We start from the raw sequence: 8,436 nt of genomic DNA, 5'->3' as shown, positions 1-8,436 counted from the left end.
AGCTCAGACAGCTTTATCTCTTAACTTTATTATGCATAAATGGCGTAAACTCCTTACAATGGCACAACCTGGTCATCTAAGTGAGTTACATTTTTTAAGAAGTCTGAGAAGATATGCATCTCCTTTGGCTCCTGAAGTTAAGAACATACTGCAGTTAAATGGGATTCTTCGACTCAGATCTCGCCCAAGGGGTAAGAAAGCTGGGAAAAAATATATTCGTTCAATATTTACAATTGTTGGAAATCGCCCTACTTCTTGTGGAACTGCTGTGGATCTTAAAAGACAGCCAACTGGGCAAAAAATGTATTTATCTCACTGTTGTTACCAACCTAAGAACTTAATTCATATCAAGACAAACCAACACAAGTCAATACCATCTATGCCTGGTTTTCTCCTTTCTAATGTGCGTTCTTTACGCTACAAATGTGATGAGCTGCACAGTGTAGCACTGAATAATAACTCAGCAGTTGTCGCTGTTTCAGAGACTTGGCTGAATGATGGTATCCCAGATTCAATTGTAACTTTTCCTGGATATACAATACATCGGCGGGATCGTAAAGGAGGTGGGGGAGGAGGAGTTGCCTTGTATGTTTGTAACATCATCAAACAAATTCGACTGACTCATCTAGAAGAGGAAGAGCATGAAGCTTTGTGGGTCTGGTTATGTCCCAGTCGTCTTCCTCGAGGGTTAAGTTGTATTATTGCTGCTGTTATATTTTCCACCACGCTCTTCTGCATCAGCCCAACCTGATTTACTAATCTCACAGTATTTGGATCGTTGTCTCAGATATATTGAATGTAACTATCAGCAGGCTGCAATTATACTTGGTGATACAAATAAGTACAAGTCTGAAACCATCTGCAGCAGACATGTTTTGAAACAAATTGTGGCTGGAGCAACAAGAAAGGCTAGTCAACTAGACTCTATATATACCAATATTTTCTCCATGTATCAGAAACCAGAGCATTTGCCTCCTGTTGGCTCTTCTGACCATCAGACTATCTTCCTAAATGCAGGAAGCTGGCCCACCAAGCCTATTAAACATATTTTTTGCAGAAAACGTACCCCTGAGACAATCAGGGAACTGGGCCTCCTTATGAACACTACGGATTTTTCTCACATTCACGAAGTTATGGATCCTGAGGCTAAGGTTGGTGCCTTTACTTCCACTATCATAGCTATTCTGGATAAAACAGTTCCATTAAGGAAAGTCTCTATCACAAACACAGATAAGCCTTGGATGACTGTTCAAACTAAAGATTTGCTAAAAGAAAGGCAGTGTGCTTTTTGTTCTGGCGAAAAATCCTCTTATAGGAAGTTAAAATCAATCATTGCCAAAAAAATCAAGAACGCAAAGAAACAATATTACCAGCATGAGGTGGAGGAACTGCAATGCTCCAAGCCAAAACAATGGTTTAAGTCAATGAAGAATTTAATGGGGATGGAAGGAGATAAGAGTGACATGGTGTCTCAGGATCAAAACATCATGCAACGTGAGTGTAATACTCTGGCTAGGCACTTTGCTTCTGTGTGGAATTATGCGAACCACATTTCTTTGTCTGAGGAAGAAGTTACCCGCAAGTTGTCAAATTGTAGTGTACCTCCTCTGAGTATTGGACAAGTTAAGACTAGACTCCGTAAAGTGAATGCAGCCAAGGCTGCTGGTCCCGACTGCGTTCCTCCTTGGGTGCTAAATACTTTTCATGAAGAGTTGGCACCGGTGTTATTTGACATCTTCAATACATGCATTCAGCACAACATTTTTCCAAAACAATGGAAGGAGGCTGTAGTCAAAGCTGTTCCTAAAAAAGCAAAGCCTAGTTTTCCAGCAGATTATCGCCAGATTTCACTACTCAGCTGTGTTGGAAAGGTGTTTGAAGGAATCCTCAGAGATGCCATTCTGGAGGATACAGTTACTAAGATCGAACCATCACAACATGGCTTTATGAGGAACAGATCAACTGACACTGCCTTGATTCAAATTCTGCAGCACTGGCATGAAGCACTTAACAGCTCCCCCAAAATGGATATACATGCTGTTTTTGTTGACTTCACTCGACTGCTACATTCCTTAGCTGACTTGCATGTTAGACGACCCCTTTGACTTATTGTAAGGAGCTATCTGAGTAACAGAGAGCAGAGGGTGAAGTGGAGCTCCTGTGTGTCTAACTCCTTTCCAGTTTCAGCTGGTGTTTCTCAAGGGGGACTTCTATCCCCTCTGCTTTTTGTCATATGCATAAATAGCCTGGATTAATATCTGCCTCCTTCGGTAATACCTGTGAAATATGCTGATGATCTAACAATCACAGAGTTTCTACTGCTACATTCCTTAGCTGACTTGCATGTTAGACGACCCCTTTGACTTATTGTAAGGAGCTATCTGAGTAACAGAGAGCAGAGGGTGAAGTGGAGCTCCTGTGTGTCTAACTCCTTTCCAGTTTCAGCTGGTGTTTCTCAAGGGGGACTTCTATCCCCTCTGCTTTTTGTCATATGCATAAATAGCCTGGATTAATATCTGCCTCCTTCGGTAATACCTGTGAAATATGCTGATGATCTAACAATCACAGAGTTTCTAATGGGATCTGTACCTGGACTCACTCAGAAGGCCTTGGACTCTGTAGTGGAATGGGGACAGGAATTTACACTGGCAATGAATGAAGTTAAGACTATGGACATGGTAATTAGTGCCAGGAGAGAGGACAACATTCCCTCCCCTCCCTCTCCTGTTATCTCAGGACATGCAATTAGTAGAGTTTCCACCTTTAAATTGCTTGGAGTTCAAATATCCTCTGACTTGTCATGGGATGCCCACATTAAGTACATTATTTCGAAGGTGCGCCCCAGAATATACTATCTTTGCGCTGCAAAAAAAGCGGGTCTTCCTTGTGATGTTTTGGTACAAGTATATTTGACTTTTATACGGCCAGTTCTCGAATATGCTAGTCCAGTATGGGGTGGTCTACCTAAAGGTCTCTCTGAGGAATTAGAGAGGATCCAAAAGCGATGCTGTCAGTTAATAGGCATTCCGACTTCAACTCTCCCAACACTGAGTGAGAGGCGTGAGGAAGCCACCATACGTACGCTTACTAAAACACTCAAGGACAGTTCATCACCATTGCATTGTTTCCTGCCTATGGCTCCAACACCTACTTATTCTCTTCGGCGGCACAAGACATTTGTTGTACCCAGGAGTAAAACCAAACGTCATGAACTCTCCTTTATTCCCCGTGCTCTAAATTTGTTGTTTGGATAACTTACAGGTCCTTGATTAGGATGCCTTTTCTGTGAATCTGTGTTATTCATATATATGTATGTGTGTGTGTATGTGTATGTATATGTGTATAAATATATATACTGTATATATATATATATATATATATATATATATATATATATATATATATATATATATTAGCACATTTTTTTATTATTTTTTTTTATTTATTATGATTGTATATCAGTTATCTTTTATTTTTTTATACTAAGTAATGATTGTCTTGGAGTATGTGTATGTTTGGCACATTTCAGGGTTTTGTGTCGCAATATCCTGTCATGTCAAACTTTAAATAAAACTAAACTACACTAAACTAAACTAAAGCAACATCAGCATAGTTGTTCAAGCATTTTTATCAAGTAATCATTTTCATAACAGTTTTTCCAACCCAGTTTCTTCATTACTCCGTGAGATAAAATGGAAACCTGCTGAATACAGAAAAAAATGTTACCAGTTGCTGAAGAGGTGGTGGTTGTTGTACACTATATGCATTCTTGGTCCTGAGGGTGTCATAAGCACATTTCTGAAAGCACGCACATACAACACGTGTTGTTTCTAGCAAACTCCCCTATTAGATTTGGTTGGGAGGGACGTATAGTTTCAATAATGGGGATGGAAGGAGATAAGAGTGACATGGTGTCTCAGGATCAAAACATCATGCAACGTGAGTGTAATACTCTGGCTAGGCACTTTGCTTCTGTGTGGAATTATGCGAACCACATTTCTTTGTCTGAGGAAGAAGTTACCCGCAAGTTGTCAAATTGTAGTGTACCTCCTCTGAGTATTGGACAAGTTAAGACTAGACTCCGTAAAGTGAATGTTTACAAGTTCAATAAATAGTGATCTATCAGAGCTAATCATTATTCAATCAGACACTCTTCACAGACAGCTGGTGTGTAAGAATATTCATACTTTTGTATAAATTTGGGTCTTGAAATTGTTTGAAAAAAAACAACAACAACTCTGAAGTAATGTATTATTTTGTTGCTATTAGATCTTCTGTGAGGTTCAATCCAGCAGTCCAGGTGAGCTGATTTCATGTTAATAAAAAAAATTAAAAAAATATATAAATATTATTTACATTCTAAAAGGAGAAAGTTTCAGGTAATTAACTGTTTTAGATGATTTTGGTTATATTTGTTTCAGATGTTTAACATAATGAATTGTTGTTAAAATGATTCAATTAATTGATTAATCATAAACGTTAATAGCACAAAACAGATGTAGAGGACACCAAAAACAATGTGTGCACCACCTTACTTTAAAATGATAGTCAATTAAGTTATGACTACTACGCCAGATGTAAACGGCCACAGATTTGCCAGTTTCAAAATCCTGTGCAATACATCCATTACTATTAAACTTTTGGTCTACATGACATTTGTATTATTTAAAAAATAAAAAGGTCAAATATAAAGGATTTAATTACCTGTAAAAAGTCTTTTTAACAAAAAGAAAACGGGATTCCAACTGTTTAAAGCTATTTCAAAGTGATAAACTACATACAGTTATTGAAGTACTAAGCAGTCACCCTCATTTTATTATTGGAAAGTTTTGCTGTTTTGCGGTATGAGTGCATATTTGGGGTTAATGCAGTGGTGTCCAGACTTGTTCTTGAAGAGCTACTGTTCTGCAGAGTTTAACTTAATTAAGCTAAGGGTTTAAACCCTAATTAAACACACCTGATTCAGCTAATCGGGGTCACTAGAAACGTCCAGGCAAGTGTGTTCGAGCTGGTTGGCCCTCCAGGAGTAGGATTGGACACTCCTGGGTAAATGCATAATGCATGTATGTATGTGTGCAAGTGGCAAATCTGTCAACTCTCCTCTGGCCATCGGGCAGTTATTGTCGAGCTCTGATCGATAAGGATCTAATATGTTGGGTTGGCAGTTTAAATTAAATATATGCATTCGTTTCTCATTTTAACTTTTGGATAAGGAAAGTAAAGAGTGGACTTAAAAGATTTCCTATCCTGTGACTTCATCTAGTGGACAGCATTTCAGCTTTTATTGCTCAGCCAATGTAAGTCTATGGGATTTTTGATTGTCAATTCCGACCAGTGAGAAAATACATAGCAACAAACTACAGAAGGTCTTTGCCGAGATTGATCCTTGTAACATTAAAGCAGGAGGAGATAGTCAAAAAAAAAATGTCTCATAGGAATAAGTTTATATAGCTTTGTCAAGTCAACATAATTAAAAGATTGATTGTATTTGTTTTAGCAAGTCATTTATTAATTTAATAACTTTCCTATAATTACATTTATTTATAAATTTACAGGTTTAGTCCTCCATAATAACTGAATTATTATGTTTCAAAATGTTCATGGCAAGACGAGAAGCTTCAATGCTTTTTTCAATGCGTTTTGATGTTAAGAATTAATATTATTATAATGGTCTATAAGCAAAATATGTGATGCACTTGTGATCAGTTACATGCTATATACTTATATTGTCTGAATGAGACCTTTGTGGAGAAACTTGACTATAAACAAAAAATAATTTTGAATGTTTTGTGCTATATTTTAACTCACAGTCACAGCTTTCAGCTTTCAAACTATGCAATTTCCCCCCCATCAAATTCAAACAAAGGATGTTGAATTGATGAATGAGCATTAGTTGGGGTATTAAACTTTTATTATTATTATTTAAATATTGCTTGTTTTGATCATAGTCAACAGCACAATCTGTCTTTATCCCAGATATTAATAATGTGTTCCCAAGATGTTTGATCTGCTAAGCAACAGCATCTTTAAGCCAATGTGAATCAGACCTGCAACACTACTGTAACTGAATCACTTTTACCTATCCAGTATCTTCGTACATGATTTTAGACATTCTTTAACAAATCTTCCAGTGTTGAAACAGTTATTTTAAAAAAAGTACAATACAGTTGATGAAAAATACTTGTCCAGGAACTAGTTTGTGATTGGGTCAGTGTTTAAGTTTAAATTAACTGATGCATTCATTTCTATTACATTAACAACATGTACATCCTGATTAATATGGGAAATTGCTCATATTCCAGTTTTGTGGGGAAATAATAAATAAAAATAAATAAAAAAACATCTGAATGAATGTAATTATTATAAATTGTTGTGTGTGTGTCTGTTTAGCAGATTACTGAGCAGTTGTGTAGAGCTTCAGTGAGTTGGAGACATGGGTGACTTCCCGGTGAGTTAAACATTTGTTCTAGCATTTTACATGGGAGTGAAAAAATTATTTACCTGCAATCATTTCATTGTAATGTGTAAGAAAAATAAATAAAGTATTTAAAATCTATACCCAGATAGCAAAATTCCTGAGGCCCAGATCAGGCGCGCACCTGACACTTTCATCTGGCCCACATACTGCATGGAATGATAGCACCTGGGCGGTCCGCTCCTATTTGCCAGATTTGGGCCACGAGCAAGCCAAAATAAGGCTCAATGTCAGCCATGAATAAACCAAATAAAGCAGAACCTGCCCAAATCTGGGCCACATTGATTTTAATTCTGGCCCAGATCCAACACCTTTCTCCGGCCCAAATACTGTGAAGAATGATGGCACTTGGGCGGTTCGCTCCTGTTTGCCAGATTTGGGCCACAAGCAAGGCATAGGTAGGCTGCATGTCATCCATGAAAATAAATAAATGAAATAAAGTAGAACTGGCCCAAATCTGGGCCACATTTATTTTAGGGTGTTTTCACACCTGTAGATCGATTGCTTTGTTCCGAAACAGGGATTAAAATTATTACAATGTTGCTTTTTATTCTTAGTGCGGCTCGCTTTCACACAGCAATGTTTCTAAACTGAACAAATTTGTTAATACAAGTCACGCACGAGTAAACTGTCCTCTCATTGGTCAAAGTTTCACAGTTTATTTTCCGGGATTCCACTGAGCTGTCACAGCTGTCATCCGTCAGGATGGAACGACAACAGCTTCACGGGCTTATTGTTGTTTTTGTTTTTTTTGTAAATGTCGTTATATTAATTTATCACTTTGAGCAGGAGTCCAGGATTGATCGGGAAAACATTTTTAAAATGCACATACTAGGAAGAAGAGCAAGACGGCATTATAAAATAAAAAAGTGCGCTTTGATTTTGAATGGCGAAGACGTGCTCACCCACAGATAGGTTCATTTTGAAGTATTAGCAAAACAACAAAGCTAATGCTTTTCACGGAACTTACGTAATTACCCATTATACTTTGTGATTAGGGCTGGACGATATGGCCAAAATTTATATCACGGTATATTTCTTAATTTCGGTCGATACGATATAATTCCGATATCGATATGAACACTATTTATCTGAAATAGAAATCTTTTGTAACATTATAAATGCCTTTATCATCACTTTTGATCAATTTTAAGCATCCTTGCTAAATAAAAGTATTGATTTCTATAATTTATTTACCAAAAAAATTGGATCTTTCTATTCTTTGGATCTTTCTATTCATCAAAGAATCCTGAAAAAAAATGTACTCAACTGTTTTAAATATTGATAATCAGCAAATCAGCATATTAGAATGATTTCTGAAGATCATGTAACACTGAAGACTGCAGTAATGATGCTGAAAATGTAGCTATGTATGATCACAGGAATAAATTAAATTTTAAAATCTATTCAAATAGAAAGCAATTTTAAATAGTAAAAATATTTCAACATTTTACTGTTTTTGCTGTACTTTGGATGAAATAAATGCAGCCTTGTTGAGCAGAGGAGAATTCTTAAAAAAAAAAAACCCGCATTAAAAATCTTACTGTTCAAAAACTTTTGACTGGTAGTGTAGGCTGATTATTCTTATAGATTGAAACAAATGTGCTTCAGCCAGAAAAAAGGGTATGAAAAGTGCTCCGAGTCGCTGCAGAAAACAAAAAAAATGTGATTATATATGAAATATTAATAACTACTAACGTCTCTAGGTTACGTATGTAACCATGGTTCCCCGAGGGAACGAGACGCTGCGTCGAGTCGCTTTGGGAACGCCCTTGCGTGACCGCGTTCTGAAGCACGTGTCAAATCCGTCCAATGGAGCAGCGAGACGTCACGAGCAGGGTGACGTAAGCACCAGAAAGCATAAAGGCACATCCGGCCGGGCGCAAACCAGCTTCGATGAAGTAGCGCCTGCAGGGATGCAGGGAGTATGGCAAAGAGACGCAGCGTCTCGTTCCCTCGGG

General features: G+C 37.4%; 1 long non-coding RNA gene across 1 annotated transcript in view; it reads left to right on the top strand.

Moving 5' to 3' along the window:
* Positions 1–5,004: 5,004 nt before the first annotated feature.
* LOC107572899 (uncharacterized) overlaps positions 5,005–8,436 on the top strand; it is a 14,066-nt gene continuing 10,634 nt past the window's right edge. Inside the window, exons 1-2 of the long non-coding RNA XR_001607424.1 lie at positions 5,005–5,046; positions 6,391–6,448. This is a non-coding gene — a long non-coding RNA (uncharacterized lncRNA). The remainder of the gene's footprint in view (positions 5,047–6,390; positions 6,449–8,436) is intronic.

Source organism: Sinocyclocheilus grahami, unplaced genomic scaffold (genome assembly GCF_001515645.1).
Source record: "Sinocyclocheilus grahami isolate Dianchi unplaced genomic scaffold, SAMN03320097.WGS_v1.1 scaffold1830.1, whole genome shotgun sequence".
Lineage (NCBI taxonomy): Eukaryota > Metazoa > Chordata > Actinopteri > Cypriniformes > Cyprinidae > Sinocyclocheilus > Sinocyclocheilus grahami.
This window is presented reverse-complemented; position numbering and strand designations above follow the sequence as displayed.